Genomic DNA, 14,436 nt, shown 5'->3' with positions numbered 1-14,436 from the left:
CACCACCTTGTGTTTACTACAAATATCTGGGAGTTCAGCAGCAGTGGCCGGAGTCCCGGGGATCGGGAAAACAACGATGGTACAAAAGATTGTTTATGACTGGGCCATGGGGAAAATATACCAACAATTCCAGTTTGTCTTCAGTTTCAAATTCCGAGATTTAAACAGTATTAACTGTCGAATAAACCTGAGGGAACTGATTCTGGATCAGTATCCTTACTTTGGGAATTTACTGAGAGAGGTCTGGAAGAACCCAGAGGGATTACTGTTCATATTCGATGGTTTGGATGAATTCAAACACAAAATCGATTTTGCGGACAGTCGGAGAGATACAGAACCCAAGCACCACTGCCCAGATCCCGAGTGGTGGTGTGAAGTGTCTGACATTGTGTACAGTTTAATCCAGGGCAAGCTGCTCCCAGGGTGTTCAGTGCTGGTGACCACCCGTCCCACTGCGTTACATTTATTGGAAAAGGCAGAGATCAGTGTCCGGGCTGAAATCCTGGGATTTGTTGATGAGGAACGGAAGGAATATTTCTTCAGACATTTTGAAGATCAGACGGTGGCGGAAGCGATTTTCAAACATGTGAAGGAGAACGAGATCCTGTACACCATGAGTTACAACCCCTCTTACTGCTGGATCCTCGCTCTGGCACTGGGCCCCTTCTTCACACAAAGAGTCAGGGACCCACAGCGAGTTCCCAAGACCATCACCCAACTGTACTCCTACTATATTTACAACATACTGAAAAACCACGGCCGAGATATTGAGAACCCCCGTGATGTGTTACTCAGGGTTGGTCAGATGGCCTTCAGAGGAGTGTCTGAAAAGAAGATTGTGTTTACATATGAAGATTTGGTCAACTACAATCTGCAGCCTTCCCAGTTCCTATCCGGGTTCCTGATGGAGCTTTTGGAGAGAGAGGATTCTGCCCAGAGCGTGGTGTACACATTCCCACACCTCACCATCCAAGAGTTTGTAGCTGCAGTTGCACAATTCCTGAATCCACATCCCGGGGATATCCTGAAATTCCTCACTGATGCCCACAACACGACAGATGGGCGATTTGAGGTATTTCTCCGTTTTGTTGCTGGTCTCTCCTCCCCAATGACAGCTCGGAGCCTGGAGGAGTTTCTGGGTCCATTTCCTCATGAAACAACCTGCCGGGTGATTGACTGGGTGAAGGAGGAGGTTAAACGCCAGAGTGGAAACACATGGAGTGAAGCTGGTAAAAGGAGCCTCCTGAACACATTGCACTACCTGTTTGAGTCTCAGAATCGTGGACTGGCTCAGGCCGCACTGGGATCTGTGGAAACACTTTCATTCAGTAGAGTGACACTGACTCCGATTGACTGCGCGGTCCTGTCTCATGTCATCGGACTCTGTGTTACAATAAAACAACTCGACCTGGAGCGCTGCCGCATTCAGTGTGAAGGAATCCAGCGGCTGGGACCCGGGCTGCACAAGTGCCAGGAGTTGAGGTAACTTGATTTATTTCTCACTCGGAACTGTGAAACTGTTCTATTGTGTCATTTCAATGAAAAGGGATTTGGGTTAAACTGTGATAAATCAGATTGTGAAGAATTGTGACAAATGCCCAGGGGATCGGTGAGTAATTCCCCAAGGACGGGAGGGTCTGTGGTTCCTTGTGAAGGTATGCTGGAGACTTCATCAGATCAGTGAACAACAGCCATTGTTTCTCACTGCCTTTGAAACATCCACTGACGACGTTTCTTCTCACTGTTACTGACACCCAGACCGCAGCAGGAGTGTCAGAGCTTCACACCACTTCCCAATCAATGACAAGAATGGGTCAGAGGAGTTTCCCAGTGAGAGGTTGCCCTCCTTCTCCCTGTGTGACTACCTGCATCACTCCACCTGTGTGACTCTGCTCACGACCAAATAACCAGCACCCATGTGGGCATCTCCTCTCATCTCAGTTCAGACCTGTTCTTCCCATGCGAACTGCTTCCACATCACCTTCTCCTGTGGGATGATCTTATCTCAGCACAAGGCTCCTGTTGGAACTCTGCACCATACCCATTCCCTGTGTGGTGATCTCTCTTCCTCGTGTAGGTATCTGCGCCCTCATTCCCCTTCCTCCTGTCTCTCTCTTCCCCATGCCCTTCCTGGTATGATCTGTCTTCTCATCAGTTTTCCTCTGGTTGAAGTCATCTGCTATTTCCCATGGTCATTTTCCCACCCACAACTCCACATCTCTGAGGAATTTTCGCCCACTCTTCATCCTGCCCTCCCGACCCTCTCACATCAGGAACATTTTTTCTAACCATCGGGGAATGAGACAGAATATGGGGAGTTTACAGGGTCACACCGACAGATTAAATTACTGACATTCGGTGAATACCCTGGACTGGGCACTGAGGGACATCGACAGTGATGTGAACTTCAATCAGTGGTTTACTGAAGTATTTAATGTTTCCTGAAATATCAGATTGATGAAATTCCCTCAGACCAATGGTTTGAATCAGTTCGTTCATCAATTTGTCTGTTTGTGTTTAGACTTGGGTGGAATCGTCTGGGAGATCTAGGAGTGAAACTACTGTCTATTGCTCTGAGGAACCCGGAGTGTAAAATACAGAAACTAGAGTAAGTACCAGACTGTGGGAAATTGAGTTTAAACCCAACATTGTTTTGATCAGTAATCTTGTTACTGATAAACACTAGGAAGATGTTCTGTCTCCTGACTCTCTCTGTCCTTCACCCTCCCTGTTTCTCATCTCCAGGATGAGGGATGTTGGTCTCACAGATTCTGGTGCTGAGGATCTCGTCTTGGCTCTCAGTACAAACCGATCACTGACGGATCTGGACCTGAGTTATAATAAACTGGGGGATTCAGGAGTGAAACTGGTGTCTGCGGCTCTGAGGAACCCGGAGTGTAAAATACAGAAACTGTGGTAAGTACCAAACTGTGGGAGATTGTGTTTACAGTCACTGGCTGTCTGTCACTGAACATGAATGTGATCAGTAATTGTGTTACTGATAAACACTGGGGATTTGTACCGTCTCCTGTCTCTCTGTGTCCTTCATCCTCACTCTCTCTCATCTCTAGGCTGAACAGTGTCGGTCTCACAGATTCTGGTGCCGAGGATCTCGTCTCCGCTCTCAGTACAAACTCATCACTGACGGAGCTGAGCCTGGGATCAAATTCGCTGACAGACCGATCTGTCCCCGCTCTCCGCCGCCTCATACTGACCCTCCCGAGTCTGAAGCGGATCCGGTGAGTGTTTCTGTTGGTGTCAATGTGATAAAATTTTAGCGGATCCATGGGTTTTCTGGTGACATTTGTTTGAATGTTGTTGAAACGTTAATCCCCAGTCCCCTGTTGCCAACACTGTTGTGTAATCTGCTTATTTCCTCTTTATTCTTCCACCTGTTTCAGGCTGGGGTGGAATCGGTTCAGCTGGACTGGGAGGAAGGAACTGAGATCTCTGCAGGAACCCAGACCTGGACTGGCAGTGATCCTGTGATCATCCCTGCCTGCAGGGTGGGGACATTGTGACCAATTTCCCAGCCTTGTCCCTTAATTGGGCTGATCATGCTGTGATGTCAGAAGCGGTTCAACAACAACATAATTCCACCTCCTGCTTCCACTGAATGTCCGCGTCCGGCCTGCCTGGGGAATTACACAGATAGGAAGGGTCCGGGGCTCAGCCTTGGGAGAAAATAACTTTGCTCCCCTTGCTGAGGACAGTACATGCCGCAGCCTGGCCAATATAATGATGTTAAATTGACAAATGTCTTTAATGTATCTGTCGCAATTACCACCCTTGGCAGGTCAATAGACAATAGACAATCAGTGCAGAAGTAGACCATTCGGCCCTTCGAGCCTGCACCGCCATTTTGAGATCATGGCTGATCAACTACTATCAATACCCGGTTCCTGCCTTGTCCCCATATCCCTCGATTCCCCTATCCATAAGATACCTATCTAGCTCCTTCTTGAAAGCATCCAGAGAATTGGCCTCCACTACCTTCGAGACAGTGCATTCCACACCCCCACAACTCTCTGGGAGAAGAAGCTTTTTCTTAACTCTGTCCTAAATGACCTACCCCTTATTCTCAAACCATGCCCTCTGGTACTGGACTCTCCCAGCATCTGGAACATATTTCCTGCCTCTATCTTGTCCAATCCCTTAATAATCTTATATGTTTCAATCAGATCCCCTCTCAATCTGCTTAATTCCAGCGTATACAAGCCCAGTCTCTCTAACCTCTCTGCGTAAGACAGTCCAGACGTCCCAGGAATTAACCTCGTGAATCTACGCTGCACTTCCTCTACAGCCAGGATGTCCTTCCTTAACCCTGGAGACCAAAACTGTACACAATACTCCAGGTGTGGTCTCACCAGGGCCCTGTACAAATGCAAGAGGATTTCCTTGCTCTTGTACTCAATTCCCTTTGTAATAAAGGCCAACATTCCATTAGCCTTCTTCACTGCCTGCTGCACTTGCTCATTCACCTTCAGTGACTGATGAACAAGGACTCCTAGATCTCTTTGTATTTCTCCCTTACCTAACTCTACACCGTTCAGATAATAATCTGCCTTCCTGGTCTTACTCCCAAAGTGGATAACCTCACACTTATTCATATTAAACGTCATCTGCCAAGTATCTGCCCACTCACCCAGCCTATCCAAGTCACCCTGAATTCTCCTAACATCCTCATCACATGTCACACTGCCACCCAGCTTAGTATCATCAGCAAATTTGCTGATGTTATTTTCTATGCCTTCATCCAAATCGTTAACGTAAATGGTAAACAGCTGTGGTCCCAATACCGAGCCCTGTGGCACCCCACTAGTCACCACCTGCCATTCCGAGAAACACCCATTCACCGCTACCCTTTGCTTTCTATCTGCCAACCAGTTTTCTATCCATGTCAATATCTTCCCCCCAATGCCATGAGCTCTGATTTTACCCACCAATCTCCTACGTGGGACCTTATCAAATGCCTTCTGAAAATCGAGGTACACTACATCCACTGGATCTCCCCCGTCTAACTTCCTGGTTACATCCTCGAAAAACTCCAACAGATTAGTCAAGCATGATTTACCCTTGGTAAATCCATGCTGGCTCGGCCCAATCTTATCACTGCTATCTGGATATGCCACTATTTCATCCTTAATAATGGACTCTAGCATCTTCCCCACCATCGATGTCAGGCTGACAGGTCGATAGTTCTCCGTTTTCTCCCTCCCTCCTTTCTTAAAAAGTGGGATAATATTAGCCATTCTCCAATCCTCAGGAACTGATCCTGAATCTATGAACATTGGAAAATGATTACCAATGCATCCGCAATTTCCAGAGCCACCTCCTTTTGTACCCTAGGATGCAGACCATCTGGACCTGGGGATTTGTCAGCCTTCAGTCCCATCAGTCTTCTCATCACCGTTTCCTCCCTAATGTCAATCTGTTTCATTTCCTCTGTTACCCTATGTCCTTGGCCCATCCAAACATCTGGGAGATTGCTTGTGTCTTCCTTAGTGGCTTCCTGCCGCCAACCACTCTCTGTTAAAATAAAATACCTCCCCTAAATCGTCTTCCAATCTCTGTAAAATTACGTGCTTATCTTAACATCACTTACAAGTTTCCAATGGATCTTCCTTTATCACCTTCCCAGACAACACAGTCCAGGCACACACCACTGTTTGTATAATAAGAAAAAAACAAAAACACCTCATATCTCTTTGGAATTACCCACATCTCAGCTTAAATAGAGATGCCATCTGGTACTGGACATTTCACCCCTGGGAGAAAGCTCCTGCCTCTCTATTTCTTTCATAATAGTATAATTGTCTCTCAGATCTACTCTCAGCATTCTCCACTCCGCAGAAAACCACCCCAGTTTTTTCCAAGCTCCTCTTATCTGTTACAGCACGTCTCCGGCAACAATGAATATAGAATTCAGACAGGTATTTTAGAAACAAATAATCAATTTATTTAACTCTATTTGACCAAAAATGAAAAGAAAACAAACCACTGACTCAACCGGAAGATAACTGCGGTACAGCTACTCAAACAGTTCTTAAAGTGGTAAATGCAAATACAGTTCTTAAAGTGGTAAATGCAAATGCAGTTCTTAAAGTGGTAAATGCAAATACAGTTCTTAAAGTGGTAAATGCGAATGCAGTTCTCAAAGTGGTAAATGCAAATGCAGTTCTTAAAGTAGTAAATGCGAAAGTCCAAATCATTTATGCAGTCAATGAGGAGAGACTTTCCTGAAGTAATGAATTCCTCGGCAACGTGACGTTACTGCTGAGCTCAGCCGAAATATGCCCGGACCGAAAGATTCACGATGAAGGAAATAAAAATGGCTTGAAGGAGCTGACCTTTTCCTTGGTGAATAACACTGCCCCGACCCTTTCTGCATTTACTGCAGGGGTTATCTCAGATGCAGGTTACTATTTCCTGAATGAAGATCCAATAAGGTAGATCCTGTATTAAACCGCCACCGACGCCAACTTTACTCGATCCTTCGGGTTCCCGTACTTCGGTAAAATCTTCACTCGCCAATACTTAGACATTAAAAATAAATCAAAGATACATCAACCGTAACTAGCCATGATTTTCAAAACTGCCGGCACAACGATAATGTACCTCACAGTAGAAATTCAAACTCCACTTTAAAACAAAACTGTGTCATGAAACCAGATACGCAGCATAACCTAGTAACCAACGACTTAAACAACATCTCACCACAAAACTCCTGCAACACAGCAGGCTTTCCAGTTTGAGACCTGTTGAGAACATGTCATCACGTGATCTCACAATGGCGGGAATCTACATCAACCCACCATCACAAGACCATTACAACATGCTCACCAGATACTCAATTACATCATGGTCATGTGACAGTCACAAGATACCCACGGGGTATGTAACATCTCCCTCCAAAAAGAAATTTTTGGTCTGTCAAGAGCAAAATTTTAACAACTAACTAATTACAAAAAAACACAAATGTATAAAATCTACAACATACACAATATACACAGTATTATCAAACAGCACCTATACAGTAGGAGTGTTACAAATGTTAAATATCACTCCATAAAAAAAATTACACTGTACATTCAACATCTAGATAGACAGACAGCAAATCACATTATCTTTGCCTTTAACATGAATTATCAAAATATTATACTCCTGTAATATCAGACTCCAATTTAGTAACCTTCTATTTTTGTGTTTTCATCTTACTCAGAAACACTAACGGATTATGATTGGTGTAAACTTTAAGTGGTTTTTGAGTTGTACCAACATACACGTCAAAGGCGGGCTCTGTCGTGGGCAAAGTACTGGAGAGTTTAACATCAGTAGCTGAGCGAAGGGCGCTGAATAGGCTACGGTCAATTATGGAAAACTCTGAACATCCTCTACATAGCACCATCCAGAGACAGAGAAGCAGTTTCAGCGACAGGTTACTATCGATGCAATGCTCCTCAGACAGGATGAAGAGGTCAATACTCCCCAATGCCATTAGGCTTTACAATTCAACCGCCAGGACTTAAGAACTTTTTAAAAGCTATTATTAATGCTTTTTGAGATAGTGATTTAGATGCATATCATATTTTTTACTGAGTTAAGTATTGTATGTAATTAGTTTTGCTACAACAAGTGTATGGGACATTGGAAAAAAAGTTGAATTTCCCCATGGGGATGAATAAAGTATCTATCTGTCTATCTATCTATCTATCTATCTATCTATCTATCTATCTATCTATCTATCTATCTATCTATCTATCTATCTATCTATCTATCTATCTATCTATCTATCTATCTATCTATCTATCTATCTATCTATCTATCTATCTATCTATCTAAACCTGTAGAGTCAAAACAAGACATAATAATTTCTTTTCTAGAGTTGAATAGTTTCTTTGAAGCTCATTAAATTTCTTAGAAAACTAAGCTACTGGATGTTCAACCTCATCACCATCATTTATTTGAAGTAACACTGCTCCTGCAGCCTCATCGCTAGCATCTACAGCTAATGAAAATGTTTCTTCAAAGTCATGTGTTCTGAGCACAGGTTGAGGACATATCATAGTTTTCAATTTCTCAAATGCCTCTGGACAAAGCACTGTCCAAATGAACTTTTCATTTTTCTTCAAGGGGTTAGTTAATGGAAGGGCAATATCAGAAAAACTTTTACAGAATTTTGGGTAACATCCTACCATTCCCAAGAATCTTCAGAGAGTTTTTTTTTGTTTACCAGTTTGAGTGGGGACCTCTAAAGTTGTCTGAACGGGAGCTAACATACCTTGACCCTCAACATAATCAAGGTAAGTAACAGTGGCGTGACCAAATTAACTTTTAGCTAAGTTAATAGTTAAGTTAGCTTTTGAACGCCTTTCAAATAGTTTCTCCACCGCAGTAACACGTGCTTCCCAAGTATCATTCCCTGTAACAAAATCGTCAATATAGGCACCTGTATCTTTTAATCCATGAATCATCCCAAATGATTTTAACAGAATTTATCATCCACTGGAAAGTACTTGGGGCATTATTCATCCCAAATGGAGGAACATTATATTTATATAACCCAGATGGGGTTACAAATGGAGAAATCTCTCATCCACTCTAGGGATCGAATATTCTTCTATTTTCGATACAGCAGTAACCTTCCTGTAGTCAGTACAAAACTGAATACTACCGTCTGACTTGGGCACCATAAAACAAGCTGAGCTCCAAATTGAATTGAAAGATCGAATAATATTATTCTCTAACATATAGTTAATTTCCTTCTCAGCAGGTTCACATTTTTCCGTGTCAATCTGATATGGATGTTGCTTTATGGGTTTGGCATCTCTAACATCTACATCATGTGAAGCTACTGCGGCTCTTTTAGGAATGTCTGGAAATAAATCCCTATGCTTAAAAATTAATTGCTTCATCTGCTGCTTCTGCTCTGGCTGTAAATGAGCTAATTTCTCATCAATATTTTCCAGAATTGTTGCGTTTAGTAATTTGGCAGAAACAGTGTTGGGTTCAGAATGAGTTTCAGATGAATCATCCATATAACCATATAACCATATAGCAATCACAGCACGGAAACAGGCCATTCCGGCCCTCCTAGTCCGTGCCGAACTCTTAATCTCACCTAGTCCCACCTACCCGCACTCAGCCCATAACCCTCCACCCCTTTCCTGTCCATATACCTATCCAATTTTACCTTAAATGACACAACTGAACTGGCCTCTACCACTTCTACAGGAAGCTCATTCCACACAGCTATCACTCTCTGAGTAAAGAAATACCCCCTCGTGTTTCCCTTAAACTTTTGTCCCCTAACTCTCAAATCATGTTCTCTCGTTTGAATCTCCCCTACTCTCAATGGAAACAGCCTATTCACGTCAACTCTATCTATCCCTCTCAAAATTTTAAATACCTCGATCAAATCCCCCCTCAACCTTCTACGCTCCAATGAATAGAGACCTAACTTGTTCAGCCTTTCTCTGTAACTTAAGTCCATTATGTTCCTAGTGAGATCTGACTCATTATTGACCACAATAGTCACAGTAGTAGACTGTTCCTCATCATATGGTTTTATCATATTTATATGAAATTGCTGGGTTGGCCTTCTTCAATCTGGTATCTTTAACACATAATCCACATCATTCACTTTAGACGTAATTTCATAAGGATGACGCAATTTAGCTTGTAAAGGGCTCGTTTACACCGGGAAAAGAACGTACACCTTATATCCAGGCTTAAAGGACCTCATCCTAGCTTCCTTATCGTACCGGGTTTTCATTTTCTCCTGAGCCAATTTTAAATTCTCCCTAGCTAAGCTACAAGCTTTATGGAATCGATCCTTAAATTTTTTAAAATAATCCAACAAATTAGTGTATACCTCTTTATTGATCCACTGTTCTGTTAATAAGGTCAAAGGTCCTCTAACTCTATGCCCAAACAACAAGTTCAAATGGACGAAAACGTAACGAATCCTGTACCGACTCCCGTACTGCAAATAGAAGTAAGTGTATGCCCTCATCCCGATCATTTTCATTTTCTACACAATACGTCCTAATCATAGTCTTGAGGGTAGAAAGAAACCTCTCCCATGCTCCTTGCTATTCTGGATGTTATGCAGATGAGGTAATCTGCTTAGCTTCCAGCTTATAAATTATCTGTTGAAACAATCCGGACATAATTACTACCTTGATCAGATTGTATTTCCTTAGATAGATAGATAGATAGATAGATAGATAGATAGATAGATAGATAGATAGATAGATAGATAGATAGATAGATAGATAGATAGATACTTTATTCATCCCCATGGGGAAATTCAACTTTTTTTCCAATGTCCCATACACTTGTTGTAGCAAAACTAATTACATACAATACTTAACTCAGTAAAAAAATATGATATGCATCTAAATCACTATCTCAAAAAGCATTAATAATAGCTTTTAAAAAGTTCTTAAGTCCTGGCGGTTGAATTGTAAAGCCTAATGGCATTGGGGAGTATTGACATCTTCATCCTGTCTGAGGAGCATTGCATCGATAGTAACCTGTCGCTGAAACTGCTTCTCTGTCTCTGGATGGTGCTATGTAGAGGATGTTCAGAGTTTTCCATAATTGACCGTAGCCTACTCAGCGCCCTTCGCTCAGCTACCGATGTTAAACTCTCCAGTACTTTGCCCACGACAGAGCCCGCCTTCCTTACCAGCTTATTAAGACGTGAGGCGTCCCTCTTCTTAATGCTTCCTCCCCAACACGCCACCACAAAGAAGAGGGCGCTCTCCACAACTGACCTATAGAACATCTTTAGCATCTCACTACAGACATTAAATGACGCCAACCTTCTTAGGAAGTACAGTCGACTCTGTGCCTTCCTGCACAAGGCATCTGTGTTGGCAGTCCAGTCTAGCTTCTCGTCTAACTGTACTCCCAGATACTTGTAGGTCTTAACCTGCTGCACACACTCTCCATTAATGATCAACCCAAAATAAGTTAAGAATTTTATAAGAGCCTTTGTTACAGTTTTCGTCACCCCTTGAAGTCCACCCAAGGGCACACTATGAGCTAAAGTTAAAATCTCATTCCGATAAACCTTAGGGACAACCTTCCAAGCATCACTTGCAGCAATTGCAGGTGATCTCCACTCCCTCATTAATACTCCTTTCTCAAAATAATAACCCCCTACTGGCACCTTCCCAGTTTCATTATCCAGAAGAGCTTGTACCTTTAATTTAATAATCTCACGGTCTCCACTCCGCTCTGCTATCTCCTCCATCTGAGACAGAGACAAAATTTCATGGTCAGACTTTCTCCAAGAATCTTGATCAAACGATGAAGGTAAGAAAGTTCCTGACACATCCTCAAAACTCGAATCTCGAGTTGAACTGTCATGGGGAACAACCTCATCCTGCACATCAACATCTTTACCCATAGCTCGAGTTACAGCACAGGAGGAATCTGTGTAGAATCCGTCCATGCTCCTCTGACTTTATTGTCAAATGCACTTCAGGGAAAACTTGTCCATCGGTAAGTCATTCCCTAACAATGGAGAAACATTATTCACGGTTAAGCTGGGTTGTAGTCCTACTTTAACAGGTCCTGTAACTAACCCCGACCTTAAATTTAATCTATGCAAATGTACAGGCATAAGGGGACTCCCAACACCTCGTATATAATTTAGCTCACCAGTGTCAGACTCATCATTAAACTTTAACACACTGTCTAACATCAGTGATTGAGAAGCTCCAGTATCCCTAAGGATTTTAATTGGCACCGAGTGCAACCCTCGTTCAAGGATACAAAGCCTTCAGTTACAAAATGATCATATCCTCCTCTTAACTTGGTCACACTGACTATGTTTCAGAATGTTACACACAAGCATTTCGTACTGCTTCCTTCTTCTTCAATCGGAAACAGTTAGCTATTACGTGACCAGGTTTCTTACAATAATTACATATTACTGTCTTTCCTTCACGAGGAAACCTGCAGATACTGGCAATTCAAGCAACACACACAAAATGCTGGCAGAACGCAGCATCTATAGGGAGAAGCGCTGTCGACGTTTCGGGCCGAGACCCTTCGTCAGGACTAACTGAAAGGAAAGATAGTAAGAGACTTGAAAGAAGGAGGGGCAGGGGAAAATGCAAAATGATAGGAGAAGACCGAGGGGTGAAGCGGAGAGCCGGAAAGGTGATCAGTAAAAGGGATACAGAACTAGAGAAGGAAAGTATCATGGGACGGGAGGCCTAAGGAGAAAGAAAGGGGAGGGGAGCACCAGAGGGAGATGGAGAACAGGCAGAGTGATGGGCAGAAAGAGAGAAAAAAATGGAGGGATAAAAAGCTAAATATATCAGGGATGGGGTAAGAAGGGGAGGAGGGGCATTAACGGAAGTTAGAGAAGTCAATGTTCGTGCCATCAGGTTGCAGGCTACCCAGCCGTATATAAGGTGTTGTTCCTCCAACCTGAGTGTGGCTTCATCTGACAGTAGAGGAGGCCATGGATAGACATATCAGAATGGGAATGGGACGTGGAATTAAAATGTCTGGCCTCTGGGAGATCCTGCTTTCCTTGGCAGACCGAGCGTAGGTGTTCAGTGAAACGGTCTCCCAGTCTGCGTCGGGTCTCACCAATATATAAAAGGCCACACCGGGAGCACCGGACGCAGTATACCACACCAGCCGACTCACAGGTGAAGTGTCGCCTCACCTGGAAGGACGGTCTTGGGCCCTGAATGGTGGTGAGGGAGGTAGTGTAAGGGCAGGTGTAGCACTTGTTCCGCTTGCAAGGATAAGTGTCAGGAGGGAGATCGGTGGGAAGGCATGGGGTGATGAATGGACAAGGAAGTCGCATAGGGAGCGATCCCTGCGGAAAGCAGAAAGGGAATGTGGAGGGAACGATGTACTTGGAGGTGGAATCCCGTCGGAGGTGGCGGAAGTAATGTAGGATTATACGTTGGACCCGGAGGCTGGTGGGGTGGTAGGTGAGGACAAGGGGAACCCTATCCCGAGTGGGGTGGCGGGTGGATGGGGTGACGGCAGACGTGCAGGAAGTGGAGAGACGCGTTTGAGAGCAGAGTTGATGGGAAGGGAAGCCCCTTTGCTTAAAAAACGAAAACATCTTCGTCCTGGAATAAAAAGGAGGACATCTCCTTCGTCTGCTGAGCTCGTTGACTTCATTAACTTTGCTCCAACTTTCACCCTGCCCTCAAATTTACCTGGTCCATTTCCGACACCTCCCTCCCCTTTCTTGATCTTTCTGTCTCCATCTCTGAGACGGCTTATCTACTGATATCTACTATAGGCCGACAGACTCTCACAGCTACCTGGACTATTATTCTTCCCAACTTGTCTCTTGCAAAAATGCTGTCCCCTTCTCACCTTGAATAGAGATTCCATCTGTTACTTGAAATTTCACGCCTGTCAAAAATATCCGGCCTCACTGATTTCTCTACGTCTCTCACAATATTATAATCATCTATCAGATCTCTCTCAGCCTCTTCCACTCCATGGAAAACCACCCCAGTTTACTCAAACACCCGTTATCGTCCTCTAATCCAGCATCATCCTGGTTTCCGTCTTCAGCATCATCTACAAAGCCTGGGACTCCTTCCCGTGATGGGCCACCAGAGTGGAACGCGTTGCTCCAGGTGCAGCCTCACTGTCTTGTGAAGCTCTCCATGCTAGTTCCTTTCCAGTAACACCATGAGCTCTCGTCTTGTTAAGCAAACCCACGCACAAGCACCTTGTCAAATGCCTTCTGAAAACCTCCGTAAACAATGTCCACTAACTCTCCTTTGGCTATACTGGCTGTTATTTCCTCAAAAAAAAAAAATCGCAACGTATCTGTGGGGCGAGATTTCTCATGAATGACACCATGCAGACTTTGGCCTATTTTATCAAGTCTTCAGAAGCTTCATCTTCCATTTTCATCGCCGTGAAGTTAGGGTAACTGGCAGATGATTTGCTTTTTTTTTTGCCTCGTTTCCCCCCACCCCCCCACCCCTTCTTAAGTAATGGAGTGACATCTGCAGTTTTCCAGCCCTCAGGAATCTTTTCAGATTTGAGTGACTCCCAAAGGACGCTCCCAATGCCTCCACAATCTCTTCAGCTACTCTTTTCAGAGATCTGAGGTTTTTAAGCATCCATCCAAATGACTTGTCTACCTTCAGATATTCCAGCCTGCCCGGCACCTTCTCATCAGTCGCAGTAGACTGTGGTGAACTACATGCACCTGTCTGGACTGCTCCTGTGGCTCCTCCCACAGACCCCTGTCTGGACTGCTCCTGTGGCTCCTCCCACAGACCCCTGCTGATTGCTCCTGTGGCTCCTCCCACAGACCCCTGTATAAAGGCGATTGAGGCCTGAGCCCGGCCTCATTCTCCAGGATGTAGTGTTGTTCATTCTTCCATCCACAATCTCTTCAGCTACTCTTTTCAGAGATCTGAGGTT

The sequence above is a fragment of the Hemitrygon akajei genome, unplaced genomic scaffold, assembly GCF_048418815.1.
Source record: "Hemitrygon akajei unplaced genomic scaffold, sHemAka1.3 Scf000058, whole genome shotgun sequence".
Taxonomy (NCBI): Eukaryota; Metazoa; Chordata; class Chondrichthyes; order Myliobatiformes; family Dasyatidae; genus Hemitrygon; species Hemitrygon akajei.
This window is presented reverse-complemented; position numbering follows the sequence as displayed.